The sequence below is a fragment of the Mustela erminea genome, chromosome 19 (genome assembly GCF_009829155.1).
Source record: "Mustela erminea isolate mMusErm1 chromosome 19, mMusErm1.Pri, whole genome shotgun sequence".
NCBI lineage: Eukaryota > Metazoa > Chordata > Mammalia > Carnivora > Mustelidae > Mustela > Mustela erminea.
This window is the reverse complement of record NC_045632.1, coordinates 13,041,722-13,063,144: the sequence shown is the minus strand read 5'-3', so window position 1 is coordinate 13,063,144 and position 21,423 is coordinate 13,041,722. Positions and strand designations below refer to the sequence as shown.

The 21,423-nt window shown below is 44.3% G+C and overlaps 1 protein-coding gene across 1 annotated transcript in view; it reads left to right on the top strand.

Annotated features, from left to right (window-relative positions):
* The first annotated feature begins 259 nt into the window (after positions 1 to 259).
* Positions 260 to 21,423, top strand: part of LOC116579397 (zinc finger protein 211-like) — a 32,865-nt gene continuing 11,701 nt past the window's right edge. Inside the window, 2 exon segments of the mRNA XM_032324789.1 lie at positions 260 to 767; positions 2,348 to 3,098. The gene's annotated coding sequence lies outside the window, so the exon portion shown is untranslated.

Below are 21,423 nucleotides of genomic sequence, written 5' to 3'. Positions count from 1 at the left end.
TTCCTCCCATGGGTGCCCTCTGCAGAATGTTCTTTTTTTTCAGATTCAGCATGAATAGTTCATCATTTTTATATCACTGAGAAGTATGATTTTCTATGAACTACTGCTGCTTGTATATTCATTCATCTGTTTATGGATATCGACTGCTTTCCAGTAGCGGTTGTTACAAATAAAATCACTACAGACGTTTTAATACAATTCGCTATGTGGCTATATTTATTTTCTCTTGTGTTAATACTTCAGGGTGCAATGCTGGAATCACGAGCTGGGTGAATATTAACTTTTTATGTATATTACATAGTGCGATAAGGGAGGTGTCTTTGATAATGGGGTCATAGGGTAAAAACCTGAAGGATAAGAGGGATAACTACGTGGGTATTTTCAGAATAAGTTCTAGGCAAAACGTGCTGGTGAGTAGATAGCTTCGGTAGGTGGAGCCCTCATAGGCTCCTAAGCGTTTGAAGACTCCAGCCAGGTTGGCCATTAGCATGACTTGCTCACTGCAGAGACACTCAGGGAACAGATGTGAGGAAGTCTGGCTCTGCCTCTGGGAGTCTGCAATTCTTCACTGTGGCAGACTGCAAGGCCTGAATCTAGGCAGCCTCATTTTTCATCAAAATCTGGTTCCCAAGTTTAATTCCTAGACCTTTACTATTCGTGTCACTCAGTGATTTGTTAGAAATGCTTGTTCTCGTTTCAGAAACTGGCCTAGTGAAACAGATTCTGTGGATCAAGACCTTAGAATCTACGTTTTAACAATTTTCCAGGTGATTCTGATATAACATTCCATTGTACTGTTGTGGTTTTTGTAGACCAGGTCACAGTGTTTCTCACAATAGCAGGAGTCACCTCTAAATCTGCAGGATTTTTTTTTTTTTTAATTTTATTTATTTATTTGAGAGAGAGAGACAGTGAGAGAGAGCATGAGTGAGGAGAAGGTCAGAGGGAGAAGCAGACTCCCCATGGAGCTGGGAGCCCGACGCGAGACTCGATCCCGGGACTCCGGGATCATGACCTGTGCCGAAGGCAGTCGTCCAACCAACTGAGCCACCCAGGCGTCCCTAGATCTGCAGGATTTTTAACTGATACTAAAAAAGAAGGGATCTGTACAGGTTATGTAATATACAGACCATACTTCTAAGCACATTCACATTATGTTCTTCCATTGTGCCTACCACATTCCAAGATGCTAGATGATTTAGGATTTCTTCTTTCATGAATTCTGTGACTTCCTTGTATATAATATAACCCCCAGGAGGGAAGGAGTCTTTCTCCTGTTGTGTCCAGATGTCTCCTTTGCATCTACAATAAGTTCTTGAAGCCAAACACTCATTGATTATTTGTTAGAACAGTGAATAAGCAAGACACTTTAGCTTCCTTTTATATTTTTACAAGTCGACCTATTCCTAACGTCCCTGTTAGCTTTTCCTGAATGTTGGTATCACTTACTTTCAGGAATGGATAAGAATCAAATTCAGGAGACAAAGTCATCAGAATGATTGTTTTAGTCACATACTCAGCTTAACTATATCTTTTCTCAGACATCACTGCTACAATTTCTCTTAAGATCTTCACATTTTTATCATTCACTGGTATTTCCACTGAGACAGTTTCTGACACAATCTCTGAATCATTATAGAGCCATTGTCAGTAGCTTTGTGTAATTTGCATTTTATAGCTGTTTTTCTCAGATAATGTCAATTCCTCATGCAGAAAACTCCCTGTAGGGGTGCCTGGGTGGCTTAGTGGGTTAGGCCTCTGCCTTTGGCTCAGGTCATGATCACAGGGTCCTGGGATCGAGCCCCGCATCAGGCTCTCTGCTCAGTGGGAGGCCTGCTTCTTCCTCTCTCTGCCTGCCTCTCTGCCTACTTGTGATCTCTCTCTCTGTCAAATAAAATAAAATAAAATAAAAAGTATAAAAAAAGAAAACTCCCCATAATCGCCAGGGAAATGATAACCACTTTCCAGTAATGAGGTGAGCACAGAGATTAAAGTTACCCTCTGCATTTTGGAAATCAGAGCACCCTTTTCATAGGTACTAACACCTGTAAACCCTGAAGCCACTGTGTGCTATCAGAATAGTACGTCTTTCACAGTTCTGTTGTTGAGATAGATGTCAGATTTCCAAAAGGTAGGGACTTTCAGTCTATCCAAAAGGAGATACTAAATAGATACACGTGTTGCTAAGTTGAACACAGTAATTTACTGTACAGTCAAGGGAGATACCTTCTGTGGTAATTACAGAGATCAGCTTTGTATTCCTGCTTCGGGGTAGTCCAACATCCCTGTTCAATAATTTCTGTCATGACCCAATCTGTTTTTTTCTGTCGTCCCTGATCAAACATAGAGCGACTGATAAAACCAAGTGTAACACTGACTTGGTAGTGTATGGATTTGAATTGCAACGTGACTTGTTGAGCCTGCATAACTACGGATGGTAAGCGTATTTGAATCTGTAGCCTTTGGGAATATCTGAAATATGTTTAGCTTCTTGGAGCAAGCGGAGCTTCATCCGGAATAACACGTCCCTGCACTCTTGGGTGAACAGCTACAAGCAACACACAACACTCCCCCCAAAACTTGAGTTCTCCTTCTTTAAGAAGAGACAAAGACCCTTCTAATCTCTTGGACTCAAAGACGTCATCTCCCAACGCAGCTCCTGGGTCGAAAATTGTCTGGGGGTGGGCTGCCGAGCACCCTTACCCACGGCGTCTGAATCCGTGGGAACTACATTACCCTGTATGCTCCGCGCCTAACGGCCGCCTCGCTGAACCAATGAAGGTTCACAACAGGCGTCTTCCGTGTGTGACACCGAACGCGGGGCGGGACTTCCGGCGTCCTCCTCCGGGCGGTCATTTTGGCTTCTCCCCTGTGTTCATCCGGGCAGAAGTTCCGGAGCGCTGGGTGTGTGCGAGAGGACTCCAAGAGAAGGAGTCAGAGGAGTCTTTGACCCCGCCATACAGAGGCGTGTCTGAGGCGAGGCGACGCTGCCCGGGGTGCCCCGCACCAGGGCCGGTATAAGAACCGCCTGCCCGCTCCCGGCCCCGCTTCGCCCACAGGCCCGGATGGCGGCAGTCACGCTGAGGGACCCGGCTCAGGTAAATGCTGCGTTTTCCGCCCCTCATCGCCACCCAGATCCTAAAGTTCCGGTTGAGGGGCGCCGGCTCATGTCCTCACATTCCACGTCACTTTAGGATAACGAGGCAGTAGTAGGTGGGGTCCCGTTTCTGACAATGACTCTGAATAAACATGACATCTCAGCTTCCCGGTTTTGTTTCACTGGTGAATAGTTGTGGGGAGCGTTTAATTTCACTGTTGTGATTAGGTGTGGGGGAGTGTTGCAGGCAGAGGAACCGACCTCTGCAAAGGCGTGGAGGTGCCGCTGAGCTGGGAACATTCGGGACCGCTGGGGGTGGTTGTGCCTGAGGGGAACAGTGTTTGAGGCGGAGTCTCACCTGGAGGAGCAGGCCGAGGGTGCTGCCTGCGTGCTCGGGACTCTGGCAGCTGTGGATAATTGTAAACAAAGGAGCGACACGAATGACAGGGTTTTAAGGCTTCTCGAAGGCTATTGATTGGAAAAACAGACGGAAGGAGAGTGATGGAGACATTGAGGCATTAGGAGGTTGACTCCTTTTTCGAGGACGCAGAGCTAGTAAGACGAAACTGAGACATAAAAGGTAGACTCCAGTCATAAATACACTCGCTTACCGGCCAGGCATGGTTACACAGAAGAGTCTGAGCCCACTGAAACCTGACATGTATTCATTTATAACCTGCCGGTTAAAACACGGCTACAGACGCGCTTTTGGAACATACATAAGTATGTGTAGGGTGTCCTAGCCCCTCACTGGCTCCTATTCCCACTCCTGTATTCTCCACTATAGTGTGCAGGGACTACATGCCATTCTTCCAGACCTTGGGTCTAGGGACCCTGGGGAAACCCCAAGCCTCTGCCCTGCGTCCATATGGGGAATTACATGGGGGTATTTCCATTTGGGACACCTGATATAAACAGGTGTGGAAAGGTTATCTCAATACAGGACTGTAAAAACATTTGTGGAGGTAATCTGGGAGCATTAAGGAAACCATAGCTTCCCTTTACTTCAGGTGGGAGCATTAAGATGGGATTCAGGACCGGAATGGCTGCCTGAGAATTTGGTAACCTGTACTGGAGGTGATGGGAACTTTGGGTTCGAGAAGGGAGATGTTCTTAGCCAGGTCTTAACAGGCTTCTTCCGCCTGCAGATTGTGAGGATGAGGGAAGAGGAAGGGAAAACGAGGGTGGAGTCCACTGTAGTGGTCCAGTTGAGGGTTCATGGGACAGAGTGGTGGCTTAGAAATGGCTGGACTGTGGATCAGTTTTTATTAAGAGTCAATTGGATTTCCTGATGTGCAAGGGAAGTCACATGGTTGGTCTTTTAGTATTGCTGTATAACAAAATACCACAAGCTCGGCAGTTTATAAATTTCAGAAATTTATTTCTCACAGTTCTGGAGGCAAGAAGTCCGAGATCAGGATGCTTACATAGTCAGATTTTGTGTCTAGTGAGGACCTCCTTCCTAATTTCCACCCAAAGGTCCCAGCTCCTAATACCATCAGTTTAGTTGTGGGGGGTGTAGAGTGTCAAAATACAAATTTGGGGGGGGGCATAAACTTTTTTTTTTTTTTTGAACAGTGAGAAAGTGAAGCACAGGATTTGGAGATGACCCGAATCTTTTTTAAAGATTTATTATTTATCTGACAGATCACAAGTAGGCAGAGAGGCAGGCAGAGAGAGAGGAGGAAGCAGGCTCCCTGCTGAGCAGAGAGCCCGCTCGATCCCAGGACCCGGGCATCACAACCTGAGCTGAAGGCAGAGGCCTCAACCCACTGAGCCTCCCAGGCGCCCCTGACCCAAAGGTTTTGATTTAAACAACAGGAAGGATGAAAATTCCAGCAGATAAGGGGAAATTCATCATAGAGTAATTTTAGCTGGGGATATCCTATCAGTAACTTTCTGTTGGCTATTTTAAGATCTGAGGTGTTTCAGAGACCAGTGAGTGAGAGCATCAAGTAGGCAGCCAGACACCCACATCTGGAATTCTGGGGAGGGGTTCAGGATGGAAACATCCAACATATGGTGGCAACTGAATATGTCCAGGTAGGTGAGTTATATTTGGGAGGTGCAATCTCTAGATAATGACGGTAAAACCATTTTCAGATTAGGAAAGGAAAGGTGGTGGCTGAGAAGTGGGCCTCTTGCTTGGATATCTGGTTGATGGCTTTGAGTTTTCACATACTTAACTTAGTGAAATAAGTGGCACAAAGGGTGAAAATGTCAAGGACAGGGTAGACTCAGAGCCGATGAAGGGTACTAGTAGAAGAGTGGACATGAGATGGATAGAGAGGCATAGGAGTTGGCACATTAATACTCAGTCCTTGGAGCTAGTGTTTATTTCACTCAAAGGACTTCGTGGATTTTGTGGCAACTTTGGTGGGGCCTGGGATATTTCATTCAGGCTGGAGGATTAGGTCAGCGGCAAATCTGTGAGAACTTTTGCGAATCAGGTGGGTGACTGGTGGAGCTGCACTTTGAATGAAGGACTAAGTCAAAAGAGGAAAGTTCTGACTGCAGAAGGCACAGGAAGTGCAGCACAGAAATGGGAAGAGGCCAGGGGTATCTGAAATCTGCAGGTCATTCTGGGCTGTGGTGGTTGTTGCGGGAAGCAGACTTAAGCAGGGAGAACTACATAGCAGGCTTCAGAGCTGCCTCTGACCGTGAGGCTCATCAGAGGATCAGTTGGGTCTTGACTGGGTTTACAAAGACCTTTCTGGATACCATGCAGTAGGTAACATGAGGCCAGGGAGATACTTATCCTGTTCTGTGGGGCAGGAAGTGGCTGTGGCTTCTAAAAAGAAGCAAGAAAGAGCTTCTCCAGGAAACTAAGATACTTAAAGGCGATCATATATGCTGTAGTTAACAGACGCAGCCCAGGGAATATGCATTCATAGAAGAGATTTGAATGACCCCAGAACTTCTGAGCTAGGGAATTAGTGAAGGTCTTCCCCTGCACAGGCACAGTTTTTAATGATTGGAAGTGTTTGCTGTTTTTTCAGATGCCCAGATCTTGACAAAAGAATGCAGAGCATACAAAGAAATAAGGAAACATGGCTCAATTGAAAGAACCTGGAAACTAGCCCTATAAAAATGTAGGCCTCTGAATTACTTGACAGAAATTTAAAACAACTGTCCTAAAGATGCTCAGTTACTTAAGAGAACACAGACAACAATATCAGAAAACAGTTCATGGACAATGTAAGAATATCAACAGAGATAGAAACTGTAAAAGAGAACAAATCAGATATTCTAGAGCTGAACAATACAACAATTAAACTAGAAAATTTATGAGGGGTTCAGTAGCAGACTTGATCAGGTAGAATAAAGAATCTGTAAACTTGAAGACAGGTCATTTGAAATTGTCGAGGCAGAGGAGTCACTGTTAAAGGGACTTAACGGGATACCAGCCAACTGACCAGTATATGCATTATGGCAGGCCCAGAAGCAGAAGATTGGGACTTTATTTGCAAAAGATACCAACAGGACAAGTATCTAAAATAAGGAATATCAATAGTTATAATTTTTTAAAAGAACAAGCAAAAAATGTGAACAGATATTTCCAAAGGAAGTTATGGCAAAACTTACATAAAAAGATATTGGAAAGGGTCATTACTAAAATGAAAAATTAAACCCATAATGACTTAACCACTGTGCACTTTTATCATTAAAATTAAGGGGCACCTGGGTGGCTCAGTCATTAAGCATCTGCCTTCAGCTCAGGTCACAATCCCAGGGTCCTGGGAGCCCCACATCAGGCTCCCTGCTCAGTAGGCTCCTTTTTTATTCATAAAAATAAATACTGCTTACTTAAAAATAAATACTTGTTACTGCTGTTGCTTGATTGTTTCTGTTTTTTAGATTGCACACATAACTGAAATCCTATATTTGTCTTTCTCTGATTTATTATGCCACTTAGCATAATACCTTTTAGATCCATCCATGTTGTTGTGAATGGCAAGATGTTTTGTTTTGTTTTTTTTAAATAATCTCCATGCCTAAAGTGAGACTTGAACTTATGACCTGGAGATTGAGTCACATGCTCTACCAGTGAACCAGCCAAGCGCGTCATGATTTCATTTTTTTTAAAATGACTGAGTAATACACTTAGCCTGGGTCCATATTTTATCTATTGCGAATAATGCTGTGGTAAACAGGGATGTGTATATCTTTTTGAATTAGTGTTTTCATTTTCTTCCGGCAGATACCCTGAATTGGAATTGGCAGAATTGGAATTACTGGATCTTATATATTTCTTTTTTCTTTTTGTATATATTTCCTTTCCTTTTTTTTTTTTTAATTACTAAAGTATTTATTTTATTTGTATTTATTTTTTACTAATATATGATGTATTATTTGCTTCAGGAGTACAGATCTGTGAATCATCAGTCTTACACAATTCACAGGATCGTATATATTTCTATTTTTGGTTTTCTAGGTATCCTCCATACTGTTTTCCAGAGTGGCTGCACCACTTTACATATCCCCCCAACTCCCAAACATGCACAATGCACAAGAGTTGTCTTTTTGATACTAGCCATTTTGAGTGGTGTGAGGTGATAAATCATTGTGGATTTGATTTGCATTTCCCTGATGATTAGGGATGTTGAGCATCTTTTCATATCTGTTAGCCATCTGTATGTTTCTTTGGAAAAATGTGCATTTACGTCTTAAACCAATTTTTAATTGGCTTGTTTGGGGGGGGTTGGTGTTGAGGTGTGTTGAGTTCTTTATATATTTTGGATATTAACCCCTTATTGGATATATTAGCAAATATCTTTTCTAATTCAGTAGGTTGCCTCTTTTGTTTTGTTGATGGCTTGCTTTGCTATGCGTCATTTTTTTACTTTGATGTAGTCCCAATTCATTTTTGTTATTTCCCTTTTCTGAGGAGATATATCTAGAATAAAGTGTTGCTAAGGCTGATGTCAAAGAAATTCCTGCATATGTCTTCTTTTAGTCATATGGTTTCAGGACTTATGTCTAGGTCTTTAATCCATTTTGAGCTTATTTTTGTGGATGATGTAAGAAAGTGGCCTGGTTTCATTCTTTTGTAGTGTTATGCCCCAATAATGGGTCCGTGATTAAAGGAGCAAGACTGATACAAAGCAAAGGTCATACAAAGCTTTATTTAGCGCCAAGCATCAAGAATCTAACCCAAAGTTTAGGGATGAACCTCTTACAAGAGGGGGAGACCTTTTCTGTTTCACAGACAAGCTTTTAAGGGCGAAGGCCATGTGGTCGGGCCTGGCCACGAATAGGTGGCCAATGAGATTGTAACACACACAGGAAACTTCACAGTGATTCTAGGTGACCAATTGAGTTACAATTTACCCTAGTAGACATTTGACCCAGCCTATTAACACCTTGATTGGTGGCGCCAAAAAGGTTCCCAAAGGGCGGGGCCTATACGCCTTGGTAACCAGGGAGACACAATGCACCCCCTCCCCCCCCACCACTGATCTGTGTCTGCACCTGGCCTGACCCACCTTTGTATCTGGGCTTTGTTACCTGAAGCTGGTTTCCGGGACTTGTCTCCAAGTAAATCCCCTGGGGGAAGGAGGGCAGGGACAGTTTCTAAATAGGTCCTTACAGTGATGAAGTCCCAGAACCGAAGTCAGGTTCGGTGGGGTGAGGTTTGGAGCTGACTAAAGAAAGAATTCTTAAGACATCTTTGGTGCAAAATGGTGGTTTATTAAAGCACGGGGACAGGACCCGTGGGCAGGAAGAGCTGCTGCCCCGGGTTGTGAGGAGTGGCTGGTTATATACACAGGAGTGTTGGGTAGGTGAGGACAAAGGGGTGTTCAGAAGGGCTATTGGGGCAAAGAATACTATCAGGATATTGAAGGCCTGGTTACTATCAAGTCAAGGTCACTTTTCCCTCTAATGAGGCATTAACCTAAAGACAATTGGGAGTCTCCTGGTGGAATGTTACGTTCCTGCTATCAAGCATCCTTGTTAACGAGATTTAGGTTTAGAAGAAATTTAACTTTATTTACTTTTCCTTCTACCTCCGCCTCCTTCGGTTTTTTATGGAGGGGAGGGTGACATTGGGGCTTGAGGAACTGAGTTGTGTCTTTGGAAATTGGGCTATTGATAAGGTAACTTCTTTGTTGTAAATCTCAAGGACATTTGCAAACCAAGGGGGACTCCCGCCTTGCAGGACTGTGATCTCTGCAAGTTAGCTATTATGGCAGTCAGGGGTGCCTGAGGAATGCTACACATATGGAGGGGAGCGGGTGAAGAGGGGGTGCAAGGTGCCAGCTTTTGCTTTGTCCTCAGCCAGCCTCCTGCTCCCTCATCAACAGTAGGTAGCTACCCAGTTTTCCCAGCACTATTTATTTATTTTTAAAGATTTTATTTATTTAAAAAAGCTTTTATTTAAAAGCTGAAGCTTTTCACCATTGAATATGATGTTAGCTGTCATTTTTTTCAAACATGGCCTTTATTATGTTGAGGTATTTCTCTCTGAACCCACTTGAGTTATTATGAATGTTAAATTTTGTCAAATGCTGTTTCTGCACCTATTGAGATGATAATATGATTTTTAGCCTTCATTTTGTTAATATGTTGTGTTACATTGATTGATTTTCAGATATTGAATCATCCTTATGATGAAGTTCTAGAACCTAGGTGAGGTTCGGTGGGCTGAGGTCCGGAGCCAATGACCAAGAAAGAATTCTTGAGACATCTTTGGTGCAGAATGGTGGTTTATTAAAGTGAAAGACCCTAGAGGACCCGCACCCAAGGACGCACTCACAGACCACTGGATGCAATAAGCAAGAGGATTTTATTCGGGCATGCTCGGACTCCAAGGGACACTTGACCATGAAATCCGCGAGGGATGGGTCAGTGTCTGAGAGCCCCGATCTGTTTCGGGAGTGACTTAATATAGAATTTTACAGTCCATTACATCAGAGCCCTCACTTTTCTAGCCAGTAATTTCAAAGCATTACAGCAAGGCCTACACACAGGTAGCCAATCCTTTAAAACCAACCATACATTCTGGCCAGTCACCGTTCAGGTGTGTACAGTAGAGGGTACGTGTTGAATTGCACGTTTCTAACCTTTATCTATATACGTGCTGAACCGCACGTCTCCAGCTAGCGTACGTGTCTCCAGCTAGCGTACGTGCTGAACCGTACGTCTCCGGCCTTGTACGGGAGATACCCCTTATCAATTTTACTTAGTAGTAGGGGAAATTCTTAACAGGGGAAGGGTATAACTTTATTTGATTACACAGCGAGCGAGGGTTTAAGCAATTTTTCATTTCTTAGCAAAGCATTAGAAACATTATTATACAGAAGCCAGAAACAGCTGGTTAAACACAGATTTTTGCTATTCGTTATCCTGTTATGCTGCTTGCTGACTCCCTTATCTATGGTCAGCTGGCCACAGTTTCTTAGTTAGCATAAGCTGGTTATAAAAAGAATGTTAAAACTTACAGGCTATACTATAGTTCTGACCTGGGGTCCTTCAAAAGCACGGGGACAGGACCCGTGGGCAGGAAGAACTGCTGCCCCTGGTTGTGAGGGATGGCAGGTTATGTACCCTGCGGTTGGGGGAAGGTGAGGGAAAAGGTTTCGACGGAGTTTTCTTATGCTAAAGAGGACCTACAAGGTGCCAGGATACTGGAGGCCTTGCCCAGCTTGGTCAATGTCGTCTTTAGGCCGGCCATTAACATTAAGATAGTTGGAGACTTTTTGGTGGGATGTCATAATCCTGCTATCAATCATCTTTGTTAGTGAGATTTAGGACATTTGTAAAGAATCCTTGAGACTTTATCTCAAGGTCATGAGAATGAGCCCTGCATTGGGCTCTGTGCTGGGTGTGGAGCCTGCTAAGAGTCTCTCTCTCTTCCCCTCCCTCCGCCACCCCACCCCAACGAACAACCCACAACTCCCAACAAACTTAAAAGTCCAGGACCCAAATGATGTGGGAAACAGGATTTTGAGATTCCTGTCTTGCAGGATTGTGATCCTTGCAAGTTAACTATTTGCTTATTGTTTATGGCAGTCAGGGGTGCCTGAGGAATGCCACACACATTACCAAGGGGAGGGGAGTGGATGGAGAGGGGTGCAAGGTGCCAGCTTTTGCTTTGTCTCAGTCAGCCTCCTGCTCCCTCATCACTTACATTCCTGAAATAAATCCCACTTCATTGTGGGATTGAATGATATATATATATATGTATATATTTTAAAGATTTTATTTATTTACTTGACAGAGATCACAAGTAGGCAGAGAGGCAGAGAGAGAGGAGGAAGCAGGCTCCCCGCTGAGCAGAGAGCCCGATGTGGGGCTCCATCCCAGGACCCTGGGATCATGACCAGAGCCGAAAGCAGAGGCTTTAACCCACTGAGCCACCCAGGCACCCCTGAATGATATTGTTAATGTATGTTGAATTTAGTTTGGTAATCTGTTAGAAGGCTTTTGCATCTGTGTTCATTAGGGATATTGCTCCGTCTGTAATCTTCTGGTTTTGTAATGTGTTCATCTGGTTTTGATAGCAGGGTAATGGCTAACTTTAAAGAAATGAAGTTAGAAGAATTCCTTTTCTATATTTTTGTAGTATTTTGAGAAGTATCGGTGCTAACACTTCTTTAAATGTTTGGTACGGGCGCCTGGGTGGCTCAGTGGGTTAAAGCCTCTGCCTTCAGCTCAGGTCATGATCTCAGGGTCCCGGGATCGAGTCCCGAATCGGGCTCTCTGCTCAGCAGGTAGCCTATTTCCTTTTCTCTCTCCCTCTCTCTGCCTACTTGTAAAGTAAATAAAATACTAAAATAAAAAATAAATGTTTGGTAGGATTCACCTGTGAAGCCACTGTGATGAAGTCTTAGAACATAGGTGAGGTTCGGTGGGGTGAGTGAGGTCCGGAGCCAGTGACCAAGAAAGAATTCTTGAGACATCTTTGGTGCAAAATGCTGGTTTATTAAAGCACAAGGACAGGACCCGTGGGCAGAAGGAGCTGCTGCCCAGGGACTGTGAGGAGTGGTCCATTATATGCTTGCAAGTTGGGAGGGGGTTAGGGATGGCATAAGTCTCTGAGGAATTTTGGGAGCAAGGTTTCCAGGACCTTGAGGGGCTAGCTGTTTTTGGGAAAAAGGTGACTCATTATCAGTAATAAAACCTTTGTTATGAGACTCTTTAGATGTATGTCAGTGGGTCAAATGCTTGGGAATGATTGTCTGCACATTTTGGAGGGTTTAGAGATACAGGAAGCTTCCAAAGGAATTGTTAAAGTAGACTTGCAGGATCCTGGTTGGGGGTGGGAGGGGGTTGGTCAGGCTGTGATTGCCCTTTGCCAGGTGTTAAGGTGGAGGCAGTTGAGTCCCTAGAGAATGTCACTGTGCCTGTTTCAAGGGCTTGTCAGTGGGTAAGGACATTTTTCTTCTGCCTGTTTCCCACATCATTTGGGTCCTGGACTTTCAAGTTTGTTGGGAGTTGTGGGTTGTTCGTAGGGGTGGGGTGGTGGAGGGAGGGGAAGAGAGAGAGACTCTTAGCAGGCTCCACACCCAGCACAGAGCCCAATGTAGGGCTCATTCTCATGACCTTGAGATTGTGACCTGAGCCAAAATAAGAGCTGGGTGCTTAACTGACTGAGCAACCCAGACGCCCCCTGTTGGGAGTTTCTTGGTTACTGATTTAGTTTTGTGACTAGTAAATAGTCTGTACAAATTTCCTATTTCGTTGTGATCCGGTCTTGGAAGGTTATATTTTTCTAGGAAATTATCCATTTCTTCTAGTTTGTCCAGTTTGTTGGTATATAATTAATCCTTTATATTTCTGTGGTGTCAGTTGTAAGGCCTCTTTCTTTTCTAAGATTTTATTTATTTATTTGAGAGAGAGAGAGAGAATGAGAGAGCATGAGAAGGGGGAGGGTCAGAGGGAGAAGCAGACTCAGCAAGAAGCCGATGTGGGACTCGATCCCTGGGCTCCAGGATCATGACCTGAGCTGAAGGCAGTCGCTTAACCTACTGAGCCACCCAGGTGCCCATAAATTCTTGATCATTTCTGGGCGCCTGGGTGGCTCAGTGGGTTAAGCCGCTGCCTTCGGCTCAGGTCACGATCTCAGGGTCCTGGGATCGAGTCCCGCATCGGGCTCTCTGCTCAGCAGGGAGCCTGCTTCCCTCTCTCTCTCTCTCTCTGCCTGCCTCTCCATCTACTTGTGATTTCTCTCTGTCAAATAAATAAATAAAATCTTTAAAAAAAAAAAAAAAAAAAAAAAATTCTTGATCATTTCTGATTATTTGAGTCCTCTTTTTGCCTTGATGAGTCTGTCTAAAAGTTTATTTACTTTATCTTTTTAAGGAACCAGCTCTTGGTTCCCTTAATCTTTTTTTATTGTTTTTTTAAATTAATTTTTTTTTAAAAATTTTTATTTATTTGACAGATCACAAGTAGGCAGAGAGAGAGGAGTAAGCAGACTCCCCACTGAGCAGAGAGCCCGATGCGGGGCTCGATCCCAGGACTCTGGGATCATGACCTGAGCCAAAGGCAGAGGCTTTAACCCACTAAGCCACCCAGGTGCCCCTGTTTTTTTTTTTTTTTTTTTTTTTTTTTTTAGATTTTATTTATTTATTTGACAGAGAGAGATTACAAGTAGACAGATAGGCAGAGAGAGAGAGAGAGGGAAGCAGTTTCCCTGCTGAGCAGAGAGCCTGATGCGGGACTCGATCCCAGGACCCTGAGATCGTGACCTGAGTCGAAGGCAGCGTCTTAACCCACTGAGCCACCCAGGCGCCCTTTTTTATTGGTTTTTAATCTTTAGTTTTTTAAAAGATTACATTTATTTATTTGACAGAGAGAAGGATCACAAGCAGGCAGAGGCAGGCAGAGAGAGAGGGGGAAGCAGGCTCCCTGCTGAGCAGAGAGCCCAATGTGGGGCTCAATCCCAAGACCCTGAGACCATGACCTGAGCCAAAGGCAGAGGCTCAACCACTGAGCCACCCAGGCACACCTCTTTTCTTTTTAAGATTTTATTTATTTATTGGGCAGATAAAGAGTACACAAGTAGGCAGAGCAGCAGGGAGAGGGAGATGCAGGCTCTCTGCTAAGCAGGGAGCACGATGCGGGGCTTAATCCCAGGACCTTGGGATCATGACCTGAGCCGAAGGCAGTCACTTAACTGACTGAGCCACCCAGGCCCCCCTATTTCATTTATTTTCATTCTGATCTTCATTATTTTTTTCATTCTACTAACTTTCGTTTTTGTTCTTTTTCTAGTTACTTTAGGTATAAGGTTAGATTGAGATTTTTCTTGCTTCTTAAGGTAGGTCTGTATTGCTATAAACTTCCTTCTGAGAACTGCTTTTGTTTCCTCCCAAAGGTTTTGAAGTCTTGTATTTGTTTTCATTTGTCTCCAGCTTCAGTTTCCTTTTTGATTTCTTTGACTTCCTCTTTAGTAGTGTGGTGTTAAGCCTCCATGTGTTTGTGGTTTTTTTCCATTTTTTTTCTTGTAATTGATTCTAGTTTCATACTGTTGTGGTTGGAAAAGATACTTGATATGATTTCAGTCTTTAAATTTATTGAGACTTGTTTTGTGACCTAATATGTGATTTGACTTGGAGAATGTTCCATGTGCATTTGAAAAGAATGTGTATTCTTCTGTTTGGGGATGGAGTGTTCTGTATATGTCTGTTAAGTCTGTATGGTTTATTGATTAAAGCCACTGTTCCTTGTTGATTTTCTGTGTAGGTGATCTGTTCATCGATGTGAATGGACTGTTGAAGTCCCTTTCTATTACTGGTTCTGTTAGTTTCCCTTTGTGTCTGCTAATGTTTGCTTCATATTTTTAGGTGCTCTTTTGTTGGTTGCATAGATAGTTAAAATTGTCATATCCTCTTGTTGGGTCAACTTTATAATTATGCAGTGCTTTTCTTTCTCTTTATTACAATCCATGTCTTAAACTCTACTTTGTTTATTATAAGTATTCCTACACCAGCTTGATTTTCACTTCCATGTGCATGGAGTATGTGTTTCCATTCCTTCATTTTTAGTCTGCGTCTTTAGGTCTGAAGTGAGTCTCTTGTAGGCAGTGTATAGATGTAGGCAGCATGTAGATGGGCCTTGGTTTTTGTTTTTGTTTTAAGATTTTATTTATTTATTTATTTGATAGGGAAACAAAGAGAGGGAACAGTAGCAGGGGGAATGGGAGAGGGAGCCCAATGTGGAGTTCGATCCCAGAACCCTGGGATCATGACCTGAGCGGAAGGCAGATGCATAACTGACTGAGCCACCCAGGTGCCCATATATTTTGTATCTCTTTATTGAAGGTCTTACTGAACTCATCCACTTTTCTGTCAAGACCAGTGAGCATCTTTAGGACCATTACTTTGAACTCTTTCTCAGGTAGATTGTTTCATTGAGTTTTCTTTTCTGAGGTTTTGTCTTGTTTCATTTGGAACATATTCCTCTGTCTGTGTTTTGTCTGACTGTTTGTTTGCATGTATTAGGTCAGTTACAGGTCCTGGTCTTGAAAGTAGCGACCTTTAGAAGGCATTCTGTGGGTCCCAGTGGTGCAGTCCCCCCAGTCCCCAGAACCAGTCACTGTGGGGTATAACCCCTGAGTGTGCTTTTTAAGCTCTTGTAAATGGTCAGAGACTGTTCTGGGCATGTGGGTCGTTGAGCTGGCTGGCAGCCCGTCTGTCTGCAGTAACCGGCCATGGCTCCTGTAAGCCCTCTAGTGGACGGGGCTGGCCCCTGCTGCGGCTGGCTGAGATAACCTCACTGTAGCTGCTGCTGGTGTGCTGGGGAGGGAGGATTCCCTCCTCCCTGGGGCAGGAGTCACTTTGGGGAGGTGCCTGTCCCAGCCGGGGGTGCCCATGCTCTGCGGCAGCATAAGAACTGCTTTGGGGGAGGGGTACCTGCTGGGGGATAGGTAGCTTAGGTGGAGCAGGTTTGCAAGGGAACTCTAGGGTGGGGGGAGCAGTGCTAGCAATGTAGAGGGAGAGGGTTAGATCTGGCTCCCACAGGCATCCAGCCAGCTAGGCTGAAGGAATGCCGGAAGAACGGTCTCCATCTTTTCCTTGAGAAGGCTTCTACAGATCCTTGCTCCTCTGGCACATGTTCCAAAATGAGTCAGTAAATCTTCACGTGTGACCTAGGTGCTTTTCAAGCTGCTGCCTTTTGTGCTAGCTTTCAGACGGAGTGTTACAGTATGGTGGCCCTTTAAAGAACAGAATCTCAGTTTCCGATAGCCTTCTGGCTCTGCCGTTACCATAGTTTAGCCCTGCTGATTTTCAGATATCTCAGAGTTAAGTTCTGCTCATTTTCAAAGTCAGACTTTATGGGGCTCATCTTCCTGTGCGGGTCCCCAGGGCCAGGAGGTGCCCTTTGTGGGGATGGAGCCTCTTACTCCTTAGGGAGGACCTGTGTGCCTGTGATACCTTTCCCACTTGTGGCTTGCCATGCTAGGTGTTTGGTTCTGCACAACATCTGTAACCCCTCCTACCCTACTCAGTTTGGCTTTTTTTTTTTTTCTTAAAGATTTTATTTATTTGACAGAGACATATGGGAGAGGGAACGCAAGCAGAGGGCGTAGGAGAGGGAGAAGCAGGCTACCTGCAGAGCAGGGAGCCTGATGTGGGGCTCGATCCCAGGACTCTGGGATCATGACCTGAGCCGTAAGCACATGCCTAACAAGTGAGCCACGCAGGCCCCCTCTATTTGGCTTTCTGTATTCAGCTGTGGAGTAAGTGTTCTAGTCTTAAGGTCATTGTCAGAGTGAGTTGTGTTAAATGTAGTTGTTGGCTAGGTGCATCTGTGGGTGGTGAGCCATCCTTTTCCTACTCTGCCATATTCCCCTGCTTTGTCTTTGTTTTTTTTTTTTTTTTTTAAGATTTTATTTATTTGACAGGCAGAGAGAGAGGAGGAAGCAGGCTCCCCACTGAGCAGAGAGCCTGATGCGGGGCTCGATCCCAGGACCCTGAGATCATGACCTGAGCCAAAGGCAGAGGCTTAACCCACTGAGCCACCCAGGCGCCCCATCTTTGGTATTTTTATAAAAGCACTAATGTCATCTTGAGAGTCCCAGCCAGATGGCCTAATCTAACAGAAGTACTTCCCCATACCCTACCTTCTATTTCCGTTACATTGGGGTTAGGGGTTCGACATACGGATTTGTGGGCACAAATCCATGATCTAATAGGAACAGAATATGGATATATCCAGCGTAGATGAGTCTAAACACTTATGCTGAGTGGAAGAATTTAGATGAAGTGAACACACAGGATCGTTCCGAATAGACTCGAAAATGTAAGCTAATCCATTATCACAGAAGAGATCAGTGGTTTCCTGAGAATAGTGGCTGAATGAGTAAGGGATGTAGTAGAAAGAGTTCTGAGAAAATTTTGGATGGTGATGAATGTTTCCTGTCTTGATTGTGGTGATGGTTTCAGTGGTATATATCTGTGTTAAAACTCACTACAGTGTACACTTTATTTATTTTTTTAAAGATTATTTATTTATTTATTTGACAGACAGAGACCACAGAGAGGCAGGTAGGGAGTGGGGGAAGCAGGCTCCCGGCTGAGCAGAGAGCCCGATGCGGGGCTCCATCCCAGGACCCTGAGATCATGACCTGAGCTGAAGGCAGAGGCTTTAACCCACTGAGCCACCCAGGCGCCCCTACAGTGTACACTTTAAATGTGTTCAGTTATAATAGCTTCAAAGAACCATAAAAATACAGATAAATAAAAAATACATTTACTTCTAGCAAGACAAAGTATCTTAAGAGAATGGTTAGGTTGAAAGCAATAAGGGGGAGAAATTGTAGCTACTAGCATAGAATCCTGAAGATGGGGGGGTTTCTTTTTTCTCTTCCTGTGTTCCATGGTGTCAGTGATGCAGTGAAGGATACAGCAGAAACCCCCTAAAAAGATGGAGTTGTTGGAGTCACCGTCATACTGTGAGGGACTAAGGAGGATCCAGCACCAAATATTCCTAAATCCTTATGACCCTAATGTTGTTCCTAATGAGAGGGAACTTTTGTGCTGGGTTTGGGGAGTTAACAACACTTTTAAGCCAACGGGATAAGTAGGATAATGTTGCCTTTACACATCTTGTCTCAAGGGTCAGATTACACAGTAAAGGAGACTGAAGGTACTAGTGGGTAGAGTTAAGGGAGCTAATCAACTGGCCTAGAAGTGGGAGGTGATGCTGGATTACCTGAGCCTAACCAGTGTGATCAAATGGGTTCTTGGTTGGGGAACTGATAGGCAGAAAATGGAAAGTGTCCAAGTGACGCGGGGTGAGAACAACTCAGTTCGCCATTGCTGGTTTTGAGATGGAAAGGGCTGGGAGCCCGGAGCTGCGGAGTCTCTCTGAGGAATGAGAGAAGAGATGAACTCTTCCTAGAGCCTCTGGAAAGGAAGTCAGCCCTGCTGACACCAGGGAGACTTTTTGGACTTTGGACTTCCAGAACTGTAATATAGTAAATTTTGTATTGTTTAAGCAATAGTTGAAATAGTGCATAAGCAGAATACTTAGAGTTGCCAGATTTTGGAAATAAAAATACAGGACACTCAGTTAAATGTGAATTCTAGGTGAACTTTTTTTTTTTTTTTTTTAACTCTATGTCCCATGCAATATGCCTTATAAAATTATTTGTTCTTCGCCTGAAGCTCACATGAAGCTGGGTATCCTGTGCTCTGTCAGGGAACTCAAGGTATACTAGAAAGCACTGTGAGCATGTTTTGCTGTTTTTAGAACCCTGGTTATTTTCCATAATATGGATAAAAAGAAACAGGCATTTATCACTCAGCTGACTGCTGGTAGGATAAAACAGGATGAGACCTGCCAGCACACACGGTACTGGTGTGCAGGCTAAGTGTCCAGTTAGCTTCAGCCTATTGGGAAAACCTTAGGAATGACTTGGAAAACATTCTGGGGCCTTGATGTAGTTCTGCAAATGTACTACTTTGAGTCAGAACAACCAAATCTTTTATGATACACCATTTGATCAGCTTTCAGAGTACCTACCAGTACCCTTCCCTGTCCCTTCCTTGTCCCTTCCCTTTCCCTGCCTACCCACAAACATGCAGATGTACATACACACGAAAGTATCACGCAGGGTTCCATACTAATGCTCGTAGCAAGCACTCTTGCTGTGGAACCACAGCAGTTTGCAGGGACACCTTTCTGTGATCTGAAATTGTCTGGAAATGGAGGTGGAGAAATCGGTATTCTCAGGTACTTGATGCTGGCAATGCACAAAGGTACATCTACCTTGAAGAATATTTTTTTGCAGTTTTTTTTCTTTTTAAGTTATATGTTTACACATTACAACTCAGAATCCTAAGTTGAAACAAAAAGCTATAGACAGTGTTTATTGTGACTCTATTCACGATATCTGGAACTGGAAATGATTCACGCGTCCTGCAGCTGGGGAGTCGATAAACCGGGTACATCTGTGCAATGGAAGCCTGCTCGGCATTACAGAGAATGAACTACTGATCCCTGTCAAAACAAGGGAGAATCAGAAATGCGTTGTTGTTTTAAGATTTTATTTACAGGAGAGGGGGAGACACAGCATGCACAAGCAAGGGGAGCAGCAGGCAGAGGGAGAAGCAGGCTCCCTGCTGAGCAAGGAGCCAGTGTGGGACTTGATCCCAGGAGCCTGGGATCATGACCTGAGCCGAAGGCAGACGCCCAACCAACTGAACCACCCAGACATCCCACAAATGTGATGTTGTATGGGGCGCCTGGGTGGCTCAGTCGTTTAAGCATCTGACTCTTGATTCTGACTTCATCGTGCTGTCAGGGTCATGAATAGAGCCCCACGTTGGGCTCCGTGCTCGCTGTGGAGTCTGCTTGTCCTTCTCTCTCTGCTCCTTCTGCCCTCAAGTGCGTGCTCTCTCAAATAAATACATAAAAACAAAACAAAAACCAGTTCATTGTTTTGATTAGAAGGGCTGTATTCTGTTTGATTCCCCTTACCAGATGCCCTGGAAAAGATGGCCTAAAACCTGAGGCAGACAGCACGTAGGGTTTCAGAACACGGGGGTAGGGAGCACGACTTTCTGCAAAGCAGGAGGAGGACTTGCGGAGAGATGGGGCTGTTCTGTACATTTATTTTAGTTGGTGAATTTGTGATTATGCTGTCAAAACATGTTGAACTGTATGTTAAGAGTGCATTTTGCAGCATTTGGTGTTCTGGGAAATTAAAACATAAATACCAAAAAGAGTGACTGTTTTAAATAGGGCTGTCCTGAAAGGACTTGGGAGCAAGCATTTTATGCAGCTGTTTGAGAACAAAGAAACTCCGGCAGAGAGATCTGAAGTTTGCTTAGACAGTGTCAGAGTAGTCCTATTTGGTTTTAAGGAGAATACGTTTGTGAAACAGAAGTACTTTTCCCAAATACATAATCTGTGATCTGAGATCCACAAGGCTAAGGGCTTTTGGAAATCTTTCCTTTTTCTTTGTGTGTAAAGCCCACTTCAGTTTCAGAGGAGCACAGTGTCCTCTCCTTGGCGCCTTGTCATCTGTTTGCAGCTTGCAGCAGGAGGCATAATTCCTGCTTCTGTTTCTAGGCCGCACGCTCCATCCAGTGCCCTTCCACACCAGCCGCTCGCTGCTCAGAGCGGGGTGCTGGCTTGAAGGAGACTTACACAGTCCCCAGCTCGGGTCGCACACACGTTCCCTGCTCTTTAGAGATGTAAAATCCAGGGTTGCCTTACTCCTGTTCTAAAGTCTCACCGTTCCCTTTACTAGAAAGACTCCCAAGTAGCGATTTCCTTGTTAGTGTTAGTGCTGCCACCATCTTCAACCTTGACTTCATGTAGTTGGGGAATATTCAGGAAACCTAGGACCTATTCCCCTAAATGCTCTTAATAATTGTAAGTATTTCGGGACGCCTGGGTGGCTCAGTTGGTTAAGCAGCTGCCTTCGGCTCAGGTCATGATCCCGGCGTCCTGGGATCGAGTCCCACATCGGGCTCCTTGCTCCGCAGGGAGTCTGCTTCTCCCTCTGAATCTGCCTTCCACTCTGTCTGCCTATGCTTGCTCTCGCTCACTCTCTCTCTGACAAATAAATAAATAAAATCTTTAAAAAAAAAATAATTGTAAGTATTTCAGTACTCTCAGATAAGGAGCCCAGTCACAGCGGATCTGTCACTTAGAACTTCCCAAGCCCTGGGTGCAGACGTCCCTGGCTCTGGCAGCCTCTCTCTGTCTCTTAATTGTATCTTTGGGTTTCACCTTTTGACTCAGTAGATCAGTAAACTTTTGGCAGGTCCAGGAAATCTAAATGTTATTTCATTACGTTTCCAATATTACTCCCCTCTGTCCCTTGATATTCTGCTCCCATAACACAACAAAGAAATCACCATTTG